Source organism: Dermacentor albipictus, chromosome 2 (genome assembly GCF_038994185.2).
Source record: "Dermacentor albipictus isolate Rhodes 1998 colony chromosome 2, USDA_Dalb.pri_finalv2, whole genome shotgun sequence".
Taxonomy (NCBI): Eukaryota; Metazoa; Arthropoda; class Arachnida; order Ixodida; family Ixodidae; genus Dermacentor; species Dermacentor albipictus.
Window position 1 is genome coordinate 104705395 of NC_091822.1, and position 16270 is coordinate 104721664.

At 41.8% G+C, this 16270-nt stretch overlaps 1 long non-coding RNA gene across 2 annotated transcripts; it reads left to right on the forward strand.

Moving 5' to 3' along the window:
• The first annotated feature begins 824 nt into the window (after positions 1-824).
• LOC139056028 (uncharacterized) lies at positions 825-13882 on the forward strand. 2 transcript variants are annotated; one of them, XR_011512098.1, is made up of 4 exons: positions 825-1005; positions 2500-2541; positions 5663-5867; positions 8549-13882. It is a non-coding gene; the product is annotated as an uncharacterized lncRNA (long non-coding RNA). The 2 variants fall into 2 exon arrangements; XR_011512099.1 differs by lacking the exon at positions 2500-2541.
• Positions 13883-16270: the final 2388 nt, after the last annotated feature.

Consider the following 16270-nt stretch of genomic DNA (forward strand, 5'->3'; position numbering starts at 1 on the left):
CAGGTTAAACGCACAGTACGCGGGCGTTTTTGCATTTCAGCCCCATCGAAATGCAGCCGCCGCCGCCGGCATTAGATTCCAAGCACTCGGGTTAGTAGCGCAACACCTCAGCCGCTATGCCACCACGGCGGGTGCGGCGGAGAAAGGAGTGAACATCGTTTTTACAGAGTAATTTAGCTTAGATGTTACCCGTTAACGCGCTACAGAACGAAACGAAAAGCTTGGCGGATATGTACAACATGGTGCTCATATTTCACATGGAGGCCAAATTCTTCTCTGTGACCTAGACGGGGTGCTGGCGAATGTGTTGGGAATCTGCTCGGCCACCAAGCACAACCTGCGCTGCTATACGTTCTCGGTGACAACTCGCACAGCGCAGAAGCACACGCACAAATGTTTAAAGAATGGGACGACAGACCGCCTGCAGTTTGCCATGACGTCGAAATAAGAAGCGCAAACAGCGACGTTTCTGTACTTTTGTGGTCAATAGTTCAGTTCGCATGGTTGCGGCACGCATTACTTTTTTTTTTTTAAATACAAACGACGAAAACTGTGCGCGGAAACATTAGCACGGCGTTTGCGACGTTTGAATTTGGCGCCTTTTCCCGCGCATGCCATTAGCTCCGGCCGGTGCACTGCGTTACTGCGCCAAAGAAAGTAGTTCATCAAAGAAGTGAAGCAAAAAACTTTTATACACTTCCAAAGCGCTACAATTTTTCTGTAATAACATGACATCACAGAATTTGTTATCAAATGGTACAATTTATGATAATATAAGCGTGTATTTGTATGAGTGTACATGTATGATTGCGCGTTTGCGCTGTTGAGGCTTGTAGCATTCCGGCGTGATCGTGCATGCCGGTTGTGTGAAAACTTCCTGCGTTTTCTGCGTTCTTTGTGTGCTTCGCTGTGACATCTTTGGAATGTTCCTGCGTGTTGCTCGCTTTTTATGGGCTTGTTGCCTCGAAGATCGCCATGATCGCCTCCGACTCAGCGACATCAAAGGTGAGTTAGTGTTTCGAATTCCCCTTGTTCGTCCGCGCCGCAGGGGAATTTCAGCGCCTGTGCGTGTTTTCCGTGCGCCTCTTTTCTAGTTTTCATTCCTAGCACTATCCTTCCGTTGCCAGAATTGGTTGTACCGCACTAGATTCGTGGTATATAACATGGAGCTTTGTCCTGGTTTAACTTTACACTCCGCTTGTGGTGACGTAAGGCAGCTATGTGGTGCCAGCTAAAACAGGGCATGTTGTACGCCATGATTTCTGATACGGTATTCGAGCACCGATTGAGTTAGCCTTATTAATGAGCGCAAAACAATGCGACGTGAAACCATCCGATCTGTACTGTAATCGGAAGATATTTCGTTTGCGCCACGCTAGTACAAGACGTGGGAGCGAGCTTGTAGCGGCGTGGGGCGGTGGGATCGGCGAAAGTGTATTCTGTTGCGCTGAATTCCCTTCAGGAACGAGTGACTAGGCTGCTATCTGACACGCCGTGCGGCCGATGTTCGCGCGATCGGAAAACACAGAGGAGGCTGTCGCGCAATAATAATAAAGAATTTGAAGGGTGTACATGTGATTCTATGCGATACGTGAGATACAATAGAGGGGGATGCCACAGAGTGCTGCGAAATCATCGAGTTATACGCCTTGCTAACCGCGTGTGTTTTGTTTTCCACCAGTTCGCGCGCATTCAGCTTTCTTTTTTCATCTTCGTTCGACGCCATCGAGTGCTTCGCCCCAAACGGCTTCGCGTAGGCGCTCTTAGCATTCACGGAAAGGCAGATTTCATGTCACTCCAGGTCCTACAACATTCAAAATAACGTAATTTCGTGAAATTGCAGCTTTTCGCACTTCAGTAAGTGATTGATTTAACAAAATTTTAAAATCAGTAGAGGAACGAGATGCCTGGCATATCTGCTTTGTCGTCCCACTGGGTTTCGAGGCGGCATGTATACGTTATCGGCAACATAAACATCAATAATTAGCATTGTTTCTTGTGACCATAGAAGTAGCTAGTTATGTCGAAAAGCTATTTTTGCTTTGAATCCGAGCACTAAATAGTGAACAGATTGAAAGGGGAGCGCATAGTTGTGAACTAAATGACAACGCTTTGCCACAAGCTTGGAATAATGCATTGTCGAAAGAGCAGTTCTGTGAAATTCTTTCTTTGAGAGTAAGCAAAACTTCAGTAGCATCAGGTAGACGGGGAGTAAAAGAATGCAACACTGTGGTTTTATATGAAGGAGCATCCTTTAATATGTGGCCATAACAGTTCACTAGATGCATGGAAATAATTTTTAAAATAATAGAGGAATGTGAAATAAATTATTTGACAAGCTCACACTGCCATTGGCAAGAGCGGCCACACTTTAGTGTATTCAATGACTAGTCATTTGTATCCGTCTATTTATGTCAGCCTAATGGTCCATGTAGCTCTTTTGATTGTTGATTTTGCTGCATTGTGGCTTCACATTTTAATACTGACATCTTTTTTCAGATTCAAAATGAGCTGAGAGACACCCGAGCTGGAATGCTAAAGGTGAATTCTTTGGCCATCCATTCTGTAACGTCACCATGATCAAATACAGTGATGCCGTGAAAATGTATTGCAGGAAGCAGAAAAAACAACATTGCTGATGCAACTGCAAGGCATTTGCTCCAGTGATCAATTGGTGCAGAGTGCCTTCATTAGGAGACATGGTGCCTTTAAGCACTCAACTGAAAGACTGCAACTGCACCGGGACTGGGAGTGAATTTCAGTGTCACTTGTGAACATATTAAAGATAGAATGTGCCTTCTTCAGGGTATATGCCTGATATGGGAGGGGTGTTCAGAAACAGTGTGGACATTAGTGGTCTACGTGAGTGCACATCTTCCTAGTTTCACCTATGTCATGCAGCAGTGCACTGCTAGAGGTATCAAACCAGAGCAGCAGCACCCTTTGAGAAAGTTGGCTGAAGAACGAGCAGTGATCAAAGCTTTCTGCATTTCAAGGGCCAAATTCCAGAAAGATTGATGCCGAGCTGGACGGTGTGAAGTGCCGGTCACCACATACTGTAGCCAGCATGGCATGAATCTCCTTGGCATTATGCCTCGTTAGGATACAGAAATTGCATCACTGCTCATAAAAAAAAATTGGAAATTGGGAGGTTGAGGGGAAGTGGCAGGGCTCCCCTCTGGAGTAGCCAGTGCATGCCCATTGCTATACTGATAATCCTACCTTAATGAGAACCAGTGATGCATGTTAACCTGTTACGCAGCTAAGTGCATTCCTTGTTTTGTATTAAGGGGACACTAATGACACCTTAAATGAATTTAAAATAAAGCATCGTTTTAAATATCTACTTCTGTAAATTTCTTGGTAATTGCTTGATTATTAGAGAAAATAAAGCTCAGCGTTCAATTTTCTGAGTATCGCCCCAAAATCTTCGTGCTGACATCTCATTGTCACATCGTGGATTTCAAGTATTTTTACAAACTTGGGTTGTATTGTTTCAGTAAAAGTTCCTGACGGTTCTTATTTTAAGTTTTTGGAATACAATGAAGAACATCTTTATTTGTAAAAAAAAATTGCTGCACCTGAACAGACATCAAAATCCATGACGTCACAGCAAGCGGGTGTGGTAACTTCAAGGCAGCACTGCCACCAATCTTTCCTCTTGCTGCTTTTACAATTTACTCACCCTCTTGTCATGGTACGAGTGAATCTCTTGAATTGTAGGAAGGTCATTTACAGATACATCTAAAGTAATTTTTCTCTTTAGTGCTTTCTTGCCATAGTTGCTTAGGGGTGTTGGCACAGCGCCGCTAAGCACGAGGTCACATGATCAAACAACCGCATTTTGATGGAGGTGAAATACAAAACTGCCCATGTACCTTGCAGCCTTATTTGGTAAAAATTAATCCAGAGTTCCCCACTATGGCGTGCTTAAAGCCTGTTTCACATGCAAGCGAAAATGCTTGCAAATCCTGCCGCCGCGCCGCAGAAATCAGTTTCAACGGTGGGAGCGGCAAGGTTCGGGCAAGTTGGAATTTCATCGCAGCGGCAGAGCGGCAGCACTGCTTCCGAACGACCCACCTCGACACGTGACCAGCGGAGGATTAGTGCTGGAAAGCCTGCGCATAGGATGATGTTTATTTACTTGGTACACGTGGTACAGGCAACATGCCAAGAGAGCTTATCAACGAATTGTTAAATTGCTAAGCGCAGGATATGTATTTATAAAATAAAAATTTGAGAGGCAGAGACAAAGCTATGTTTATGTTGGTAGTCGCAAACTACCGAAACTGGATGAAAGTCCTGTGTTTTATGCCAGCAGCATTGCTTTTCGCAGCAGCGGAAAATGCGCGGCGGCAATGCATATGAAACGAAACTTTGCGATAAGCTTTGCAGCGCCGCGTCGCTGTTCGCTCCATTCGCTGAATCGCTTGCATGTGAAACAAGCTTAAACATCAGATTGTCGTTTTGGCACTTAAAACGCCAAAATTTAATTAATTTAATTTTACTTTAGTGCTCCTTTAAGCGATAGAATTCATGATCTCTGCAAAAACTCATGCTCAAAGTATTTTCCGTAAAGATTAAATAAACAGTAGATATAAGTGTCTATTTATATTTTGAATTCTGTGATACGCGATGACTATTAGTGGTACGAGACAGAATTGTAATACAATGTGTGACGGCACGATGATGCACATCGAGGAAATGACCGAGTCTCCCTAGAGGTCCTTGACATGGACATCAACTGACTGTCCACAAACTTCTGAGTTCACTCCGTGATCTTGTGCAGCCTGTGCTTTGCGAGTAGATTAATTTAATTGAGGTTTAATTTAATTAATTTAATTTACTGTCCTTGCGGCTTATGTACATTTCATACAGTGGAGTGGAATCTCGCATTACTTCTGGAGCACAGCAAGCGAACGTGATGTGTAGTGGTAATCTTAGTAATGATCGACAATCATGTCCCACTTCGAGCTCCTAATGCTGCTTGCCAACACAAGCAGCAGCATCTGCTCAAGATAGCGTGAAAGAGATTCATTGAAAAGTGGCATATGCCCAGGGTCACATACCCAGTCACCCAAGCTGTTCCAACGGTTGGTATTGAACTCTTCCCTCAACATAGCAGCCCAATCTCCCCATTAGACCATGGCTACATATTCACACAAATGGATGGGACAATCGAGACAAACACCTGAAAATATGAAGTATCCCAAGAATGGTAATCACAATAAATAGTACTAGATGTGCATTAGCGCAAGCTCTTGGACCAGTTGGTGCATGATGAACTTGAAAAAGGGGGGTACCAGCAAAACAAAGGACGCGCACACATGGAAAAGGCGTTAGACAGGGACGAACGCTGGTCCGTCCCAATGTCCGTCCATGTCTAATGCCGTTTCCTTGTGTGCGTGTCATTTGTGTTTCGCTGGTGCTCCCCTTTTTCAAGTACTAGATGTTTGGATACGTTGGTTTATTTTTCTTGTTTGTGCTGGATTGTTTTTCTGAAACATGGGGCATCCAGACAGCATCAGAAGCTTGTAAGAAGTCGAGTTTAGCATTTTAGATTTGCAACAGGTACTTTTGTAATTGATTTGCAGTAGGGCTGTTGTGTGAATGTACTTGAAAGGCTTAAAACTGTTTTGCTAACATTTACTTAAACATGCAGGTTCACATACGCTGTAAGAGTGCACATTGAGAAGGTTATCCTGGCCCAGCTTACCATGGCCTGCCATGGTGGACCAGGAAAGTTTGCAAGGGCCTTGCTTCACCATGTGTTCACAGAGGAGGAGCTCATGGGCCATTTGGGCTTTGGAAATAACACCAAGGGGCAACAGAGGCTCTTGACCCCATCAGGGTCAGTGCTGTTATAGGCAAGTACCATATACCCTTTCCGGTTGCATTTTTACATTCACATTTCTTTTCTAAATTTATGAACTTGCCATTGGCATAACAAACGACTTTCATGTAGCCTGTGTGTGCAGTTGTGTGCTACAATAGCCTACCATTTGGAATGACTGTTCATATGATCTTGAGTGCCTAATGCCGCCATACTCAAATGCTTCCAAATTTAAAAGCTGCCTTCACTGCCGAAAGTTTTTAGCATCTCCACCAAATAAAATGAGCTGCATTTGTGCATTAGCAGTGCTACTTGGCTGTCATTGCAAGGAATAGTTGTCTGTGAAGCACGCTCCAAATCTGTTGGCATGGAGGACATGGTTAAGTAGCCTGAAAGTGTTAATACACGAATTGCGGAGAAGCTATGCTCAAGTGTGGTTACTGCTCAGCTCGAGCAGGAGCACGTTCACCAAATTGCAGAAATCAAAACAAAACAGCTCTCCATGTTCTGAGATGTGAAACAGTAGTTTCACCAATTTTAACAGACCACATCAAATCAAAGTTGCTCCTATCTTGAAGCAGGTCCATGTGATCCGAGACAGCAACCTTTCAGCGGAGGGAACCTGAGTGTTGTGGCAATTTTCTTTTGGTAGTTTCAATCAAAGAAACAACAGGGACCGAGTTGCCAGCTTCACAGTCAACAGTACTATGTTTAGTGGATGCTTACTTATTCTGAGCACCTAACCTATGACTCGTATTTATTAACATGCACTGTATCACTTTGTATTCTAAGATAAGAAAAAAATATTTATGTGGCTTTTCCTCATATACTTCAATAAATGGAGAATAGGCTCTTGGGGCCTAATGTATAAAGCTTCTTACAGACCATCGGACATGTCCACTACTCCCATTCTGAAATTGTTAGAATTGTTTCCTGCTTCCTTACTTCACCTACCTGTTAACATGGTTATGAACCATTGCCAAGTAGATTATGGGCTTAAATTTTTCAAAAAGATGAATGGGCTTTTCTGTCGCTCTTGTTTAGCCCATTGAGGATCACATTTTGGGGAGAAATATGCCTCTAATTTAGGAGTTATATATCTTTTGTAGTGTGCACATACTCAAAACTTTCGACTTGAATAGTGTCCTATTCAATTTAGTCTTTGAATGGTCACTATTTGTAAATGTGAGTATTATTCTAATATTTCGAAACACCAATAAAACATGAGATTTGAGCCAAAGTACGGTAAATTTTCACCTCCAATAACATAGTATAGACGTAAAACGTAAGAACTTGTAAGAATAGCAGACCAGGCTACGTTACTAAAGTAGCTGTACTTTAGAGGCTGTACAGCAATCATTCATGCTTACTGAAGAGTCCTGTGCATGTGAAGAAACTTTTTGCTGCTCCATTTGTGCCTTTAATAAACAGCTCTTCATAACATAACAATGACAGAAACTTGCTAACTTTAAGAATACTAGTATGTGAACCTCATCTTACATTAATTGTGATATCAGCTGTTCATTATTCAGAAGCTATCCAATATTTGATTTGCTTCTGGCATTATTCGGTTCAGTCTCAAAAATCACTTTTCGCTCATCCTTAATATTGTTATTGCAGATTTAAGTTCTTCAGGGCGACTTTCCGAGAAAATAAACTGGTAAATAATTTTTTAAAATAACAATAAAGTGGCAATACCATTTCAGTATTTGCAGTTTTACATGTTTTATTGTTTTATGCAGGATAAAGCAGCATAATTTTTTCTGTAATGAAACTTACGGAAACTTGTGGCAGCACTCCCAAATTAGTGCAATGACAGACACCAAGGAGCTAAGTGAAAAATCAGTTTGGGAGAAACCCAAGGAGCGACAGCACTATAAGAATATTTTCTAGAAGTCTTAGAAGGTTGCTGCACCTCCAGTGGGAGGCTAGGCAACACTTTGTTCTGAAAAGGCAAATTTTTTCAGAACGTTCCATCACAGTGACAGATGTATGGCAGTGAACCCTAAAAGGGTTAAAGAAGTCAGTCCTATGGCATATGACTCTTAAAAGACAGCATTTCTTCGTATCTGTCACATTCTGCATGTGTCATGCTAAGCAGTTTGGCGCACAACTACACGGAATCCTCATTATAACAGTAATTCAGTCGTTGAGGAAGAAAACATACTTCGCTGTAAGCAGTGTCTTCTTTAATGTGGAAAGTCCTAAGTCATTGTAAGGCGAGAAGTACGTTCCGATTGCATGTGAACTCAGGAAACCTAACATCAAATGAAGCTACACTCAATTATAGTGACATGACACTATTGTATTTGGAGCATGGAAAAGCACAGTGAAGTGCTGCACATTTTAATTATGAAACTTACAAGAAATAATTTTAGTTGTCAGTTCAGGTTTATTTATGAACGACATGAATTTTTTTCACCATTTTGTTTATCAGCAAGCAAAGTTCACATCTTTGACATTGAAGATATTCATAAAGTTATATTGCTACAGTGTTTTGTTCCTCTTTGCCCTTTCCTGCATTTGACACTTAGTGGAGTCCTGTGCCACACTAAATAAATTTAAGTGGTCATTCTGTAAAGCTGTACCCATGGAAAATTGGAATAAAGCAACACAAATACATAAATCAATTTCATTGTAACAAGGGCATATTGCATGCCATTCTTTTGCATGTGGAAGTTGCTTTTTAAAACTTATTCTGGCTTGTTTTTGCAGGCTTCACGTGTCGCAAATTTCCTGGTACCAACATGCCCTATGTAAAGAACTCTGGCCTCGCTTCTCGCATGGGACCCTGCCCCTGAAGCAACTGCCCCTGCCCCTTCACCTCTGAAGAGCCCAAGTTGGACAGCTCAAACCAAAACACAAGTGTTGTGCTTTTGTAACTCTCGACATTTTTATGTTTTATGTTAGTCTCCTGAAGGGCCCAATTTGGATTTCTCAAATGAGCATACAAATGTTGTGCCTTCCTATGCCTTGACATTTTTATGTTAATTTTATTTATGTTAATTATGCTAGTCTCCTGAGAAGCCCACATTGGATTGCTCAATCCAGAATACAAGTGCTGTGCTTTGTTATAGTTCACTACATTTTTATGTTAGTTTTTGATATGGTTCCAGTAAGGATAGTGTTTCCTTATTAATATATTTTTTAAGTAGCTTAAGTCATTTCATGCCAAACCACCCAACAATTTTCTCAAGAACTGTTCCATTATGGCAAACCATTTCAAGTTTGCTTGATTTTGAGTAGGTACAACGAGAAAATTTTTGAGAAAATTTGCTTTCATACATACTCTTAAGTAATTCCAGGGCAACCAACCAGCGTTTTTTTGGCCATCACAGATATAGTTGAAGCTCCGAACTCTTGCTCCCCATTTATTTTCCTTCACAAAAATTTTTTTGAATTTTGGCAAAAATTTATTGTTCTTGCCCAGCTAAGCTAGAAGCCACTGATACACGTTTATTCTGAAAGGGAAATTGTATGATCCAGATATTCAGGTGGTGTTCATGTCAAGAGACTGAAGTGGTGTGACTGCCAAAATTTGCAGTTTGAATTTTCTTCTAACGTAGGGAAATACAGAAGGCACAAAATGAATATAAAATCAGACTGCTTGACTTGGGATAGCAGCAAAATATTTCAAGCCTTGGAGGTTCAGTTGATCAGCTAAAAAAACTGTAACGTTGAAATTTTTTGCAAGCTTCGTGTTGAAGGTAAAAAATTAGCTTTGGTGGTTGGCACAAAAGTATGTCACCCATCATTACACAGCCGTACATGTCTGCTATGCATGTGACATGAAACAAAAAGTGATTATTCTTTAAGTGCGATAAGGTATTTTTTATAATGTTCCTTTGTGGATCACACATACAGCATAAATATAGCATAAATATATGAAGCCATGTCATCTAGCAAGGAAAGGTTGTTAATATATTAGCCACAAGAACTACTCAACAAACTGACTTGCCTTTTTTATCATTACGAAGGCAGGTGACGTCAAGCGCTGCTGCTGCAGTCTCAGCTCGTATTTTTTTAACATGAACGCAAAAAGTGGTCGCCAATGGTGTCTGACCACATCAGACTGAACATGGCACATATGACTTTTATAGACGAGCATGTTCCAGCTCTGAAACAGTGGTAGCAAACAACACCACAAGAATTTGTTCATACTCATGTAGGTTTTCAGTCTTAATTATGAAGGTGTTTTCTACTTGCATCATCATTGGGCTTCAGGGAGCAGGGCACAAAGTGTCCTGCTCCCTCTATGTTGCATTGCAATGTGACATGCCCTTTAGGATGCTTTGTATGAACAATATCAGTGCTCTTTATAGATTTACTGTCTACATAATAGCTGATATTTCTTTTTCTAAACTGCATGAAACATATCTTTTAGCACTGCAGGATTCCCTCACATATTTATTACGTACGAGGTCTGTTAGAAAAGTATTCGACCTTTTTTTGCGAACACCTGATGAATATGAAACAAGCGCGTTTTCATCAGCCGCCCTTGAACCTTTGTGCGCATGCATGAATTTTTTCCCACCTGCCAATAGCGTGAATTGCTGGGACGCAGCGTTTGAATGAGGTAGTACGGTGCTCTCGTCGGTTTTTTATCGCAAGGAAAATGGCAGAGCGACTGGAGCAGTGCTACTGCATCAAATTTTGACAGAAACTGGGCGACAGCCAAGTGGAAACCATCTGGAAGATTCAGAGTGCTTTTGGTGACTGTGCTATGAGCAGCACACAGATTATGGAGTGGTACAACCAGTTTAAAGATGGCCACACATCGGTGGAGAGCGAGCCACGCTCCAGTCGGCCATCAACATGCCGAAATGACCAGGTCATTGCCGAAGTGAACCCCGTGGTGATGCGGGACCGTCGTGTAACTATCCAAGAAATTGCGGAAGAGGTGGGCATCAGCACATTTTATCCACATTCCATTATCACCGAAGATTTGGCCATGAAGAGAGTTGCGCCAAAATTCGTTCACAAGCTGCTCATGGTGGAGCAAAAGCAACTTTGTGTTGAAGTCTCGCAGACATGCTGGATTCCACAAACAGTGACCCCAACTTCATGAACACCATAATCACTTGTGACAAGTCTTGGGTGTATGTTTACGACCTGGAAACCAAATCCCAGTCGTTACAGTGGAAGCATTCCACGTCACCAACCAAAGACTGCTAAGTGTGCAGCAACGTCAAAGTGTTGCTGACTGCTTTCTTTGACTCCCGCAGTGTGGTACACCACGGATACACACCACAGGGTCAAACAATCACTAAAGACTACTACAGGGATGTCCTCCATGGCCTATGTGATGCTGTATGGAGCAAGATACCGAAGCTGTCAACAGGAAATTGGCACATCCTTCAAGACAATGTTTTTCTCGCACTTGATTCAGACTTTTTTGGCGAAAAACCAGACTCCTGTAGTTCGACAGGCTCCTTGCTCTCCTGATATGGCGGCCTGCAACTTCTGGCCGTTTCCCAAAATCAAGGGGCCATTGAAACAAGCATGATTTCAAACAAGAGAAGACATTATGGCTGCAACGACAGCTGAGCTAAAGTCCATTTGGAAAGAAGCCTTCTCGGAATGCTTCTAACAACGGCAGCACCGCTGGGAGAAGTGGCTGGATTCCCAAGGAGACTACTTTGAGGGTGATTAGGTTTCCAACACTTCAGTTATGCCAGTTTTTTTTCTTCAGCCAAAGGTCGGATACTCTTCTAACAGACCTCGTATTGATATTTTATGTGCAATGGCTGTATGGTTTACCTGGCCCACACCAAACACAAGCCTCGTTGCATTAGAGCATGTGTCCTTAGCAATAAAATGCAGACCCTAACACCGCTTATCTGTCATCTGTGCATACGAAGCCAGCTTTGTCGTCTGCATTCCCGGCCAGCAAGCTGTGCGCACATCAGAGAAAAGTCGGTGCTGACAAAATTTCAAAAAGGAATTTCTCACTTTTAAAAATGACTTTTTTAACTTCACACATGCATAGCAGACATGTAGAGCTATCCAATAATGTATCACATTTTTTCGCCAACTACGAAGGCTGTTTTTTCCTTGAACATGAAGCTTCTTGCAAAAGATTAGAATTTTTTTTTTACAGGCGATCAGCTGAACCTTCAGAGCTTCATATATTTTTCTGCTATACTATGTCACTTGGGCTACCATTCTGTATTTAATTTCTGTCCTGTGAATTTTTTCTTACGAAAAAAAAAACTAACGGATTGCAATTTGACTCATTTTTGCCGGTGCCAAAAGCAATTGAAGTATGCAAATATTTGAAAAATTGGCTATTTTGGCAGTTGCATCACTTCACCATATTTCCACGCACACCATTTGAAGGCCTCGATCAATACAATGTGCATTTGAAAAAAAAGTATTTGAAGCATTTGAAAAAAAAATGAAAAGCTAGAGGACATTTGATGCCTCTAGCTCAGCTGAACAGGAAAACTAAACTGTCACCTAAAATGCTACAAAATATCTGGCAGAAATAAATAAAAGTGGGTAACAAGCTTTGAACTCTAGTAAACATATGGCAATGTTTCAGATTTATGTGCGGTGTGAAAAAAATGCTTGTCGATTCGGCATGGAATTGCATACCTGCAAGTGCATCTGTGCCATTTCCAGAGTCCAGTAAGAACGGCATTTTACATAACTTTGTAAAAATGGTTTATTGCTATCTAAAATACATGAGTAAAATTAATAGGTATAAGTCGGCTTAAATTTAATATGCAACAAAACATCTCCAGTAATGGCAATGATGTGCCTTTCATGTTTGCATAAAACCATATCTTCTGAATTCTTTCGTTATTTTTTGTGGCAGCGAATAAAATTGAAATGGAACTCGCACAAGGAGTAACTTTGCTGTATTCCAGCACATCACTAATAGCTGTCTTTGTTTCATATGAAAATCTGAAGCAGCCAATATGAATAAGTCGCTTGATATGGAATTACCTGCGCAGCAATGTTATCATGGCAGAAAACACAACTGGATCATGCAACAGCAATGCGGCATAATAAACTGCTCCCATAGGCATCACTTATTGTGATTGCCATGTTTCAAAAGTATGTAAGGTTTACTGAAATTGGCACACACCATTCAACCAACAAATAAGGATTGTACAGTGATCCTTTTTCAGTTTTACAGATATTTAAGTTGTCTGCCAGGTAGCATAATTCTTGTTCTTGAGCTGGATTATTCAGAGGTGGACATTACTAGCACAAGAAATGGAAACATTAAACTGATTGTCATAAATTTATTAATTCACTTATAACATCACAGCACATATTTCAGTTTGCAAATTGTAGCCAGTGAGTTTGCAAGACATTCACTTGAAATTAATTTCCAGGATGACACCAGTTTCGATATTTTTCCATAAATGTGAGAGAAATACAAGGGCATTCCGGTTACTTTTGTACTTCGATGCATAGCAGTGCATTTCTACAGCCAGTTTGATGGCATGTGTCTCGTTACTAGTGTCATTCTGGAAATTCATTCTAAGTGCATACACCTTGTAAAATTACCGGCTACAATTCGTAAAAACTTTATTAGGAACCGAGTTTTTGTTAATCAGCTGACTATGGTGTCTTGTTTCTCATGCAAGTAATGTTTGGCACTCTGTATCTAGAATTATGTTAGCTGCAACAGTCAGTCTTCAATAAGTTCCATGAAACTTAAAGATTACCCCCCTGCATATCAGGTCTCAGTTGAGTGCTGTGGGCACAAGCAAATTGTGCCATGGTTATAGTACCACTGGCTACCTAATAGAGAAAGCAAGTACCTTTTTTGAGTGTTCTTATTTGCAGTCATGTCAGTCTGCTTGTACATTTATTTATTTAGGCATTTATTTTTTAAAATTTATTTCTTTTGGGAAATGTGTTTTACTTGAGAGCCACACTGACTACATCTTCAGTATTCAATTTTGTTATGGTGTCAAGCTGCAGGAAGTTTGTACTGTGCGATAGTTTTTAAGAAGTTTCTGATCTCAAACTACAAAGGGTTGTACATTTACAGAGATGTTTGGTTACAAATAAACAGTTCACCTAGAAAAATGGTTTTTGTCTGCATCAGTTCAGCACTCTTGATTTTTCGGAGGACCATTCACTCTGACAATTGAAAAAAGTGGCATAACAGTACTGCTAGCAGTTTTACAATATGGTTTATTACAGGCAATCTAGGAGCATGCTTTTGAGCCCAGGGTGACAGAGGTCTGCGGTACAAAATGCCTGTATTTAAATTTTATCCTTATCCTCTCACAGCAGACGTGCCACCGTGACATCAAAGGTAATTATATGCAACATAGCTCAGCAGTATTTTAAGGTAAGTGCAGGTTTAAACTGCTAAATACCCAGTGGGGCATAAAGGGCTTTCAACGTAATTTGTGTTGATGTTCAACAGATCTGCAACAATGCTTCCATGGGCTTTCAATATTGACGAACTACACATTTCAACAATACCTCCATGGGCTTTCAATTTTGAGGCTCAACATATCTGCAACAATGCTTCAATGGGCTGTCAACATTGACAAACAACACATTTCAACAATACCTCAATGGGCTTTCAATTTTGAGCTTCAACAATGCTTCAATGGGCTTTCAACATTGACAAACTACACATTTCAACAATAGCTCAATGGGCTTTCAACATTGACAAACAACACATCTTCAACACTGCTTCAATGGGCTTTCAAGAGTGAAATACACCATAGTTTCAACGATATGCCAACGATCTTTCAAATTGAGAGGCCACAATGATGTTTCGACAAAATGTCGCGGGCCAATTATCAACACTTGTCAACAATTTCCTCAATGATGTTTCAACAATTCGCCAATGATCTTTCAAGGTCATTTGTTGACGTTGACCAATGATATTTCAATAACCTTTCAACAATTTTTTTTGTAAGGGATGTTTGCCCTTTGTTTTAATTACAACTGTACACGGAAAGTGATGTACCTATGTTGTAGCACTAGAAAAGTTGTCTTGCGCGTTTCAGTCTTACAGAACAGGTTTCTTGCGATTTTTTTTGTTAAATGTCAATCCGTCATAAAGACAGTGAGCTTGTATGTTTTCTTTCTAAACTGCAGAAGCGTCTTCATCGGACAAGGCTCGCAGAAACTTGGTCGCGTAGTACATTGACAATTTAAAGCTCCCAAAAGTGCTAACTATTTATTTACATAGTGTAAACCGGCGGTAGGGGGTGTGTCTCGGCTCGACAAGGGCTTTTTAAGAACTAGTGTCGCTTGCTATATACCTGCTTTTCTTAATTTTTCTTGAGAATCTTCTTGCTTTTATAAATGTAAATCAATATTATTCGGTAATTTCGGATGAATTCTATAGATATGAGTAACGGCAGTGTCAAAAAAGTATAGGTTTCAAACTATAGAGTGCAGACGTGTTCGCATCGGCTCTGTCAATCATCTTGCCTAGTAGCAGTCAAAATCATGTGACCACCACGGAATTCGCAGGATTTGTGTAGGAAGACACCAGGAACGCGCTGATACCCCCTTTTTTGACAAGTGGACCCGGTTTCTTCCAAGAAGCTAAGACCACCACCCGAGCATGCCGGCCCGCCACGCTAAGCCTAACGGCGTAGCGGAGCGCGGACCCCCGGCAGTCAGCTCCCGGCCCAAGCGTAGCGCCGCCACGGCCCAACTTGCAAAGGACAACGACCCGGAAATAGCCCAGGACACCATGGACACGGATGACCAAGCCAACGAAACCGCGGGATCTGCGGCCGACGCTGAAGAGGACTTCCTCTCGCCTGACGAGGTGACACAGGGGGAATCAACCAGCGACGCCGACGACAACGAGGAGAAAGACACAGCAAGGGAAGACGACGAAGCCAAGAACGGTCAGTGGCAACTTGCACTATCTTTGCGAGAACGAAAAGGTTTAAGAAAACAATTGCGAGCAGCCACTGCTGACAGCGGAGCTCGAGGCGACCGTGAGGGCAACAGCAGCTGCATTGCCAGGGCGCCTGCAGGAGAGCGAGCTAAACGCGGCGTAGCGTCTATAAGAGCCCGACGGCGAACGCGCGCGGCGCCGCTGCCCAGAAATGACATGAAAATTATTATGCGTCCCAAGCCAGGGCTAGTTGTAAAAGAACTTAAAATCTACGAAGTTGCGCGAGCGATAGAGCGTGCAAGCGGCGACCCGGAGACCTGCAGGAGCGATAAATTTTTGCTTTGCCTACGCAACGGGTCAAACATAATCATTGTAAGTACCCCATACGAACAAGTGGCGGAGAAGATCGTGAAGATCAAAACGCTAGAGCTCAATGGCACTAAACATCCGATGAACACCTACATAACCACCCCTGAAGGATACCTTAAAGGAGTGGTACACGGACTGGAACGCGAAACCCCAGAACAGGAACTTTTAAGTCATCTCCGAGTGCGCACTCAAGGAGTGACAATCGTCCAAGCCCGGATGCTCGGCAA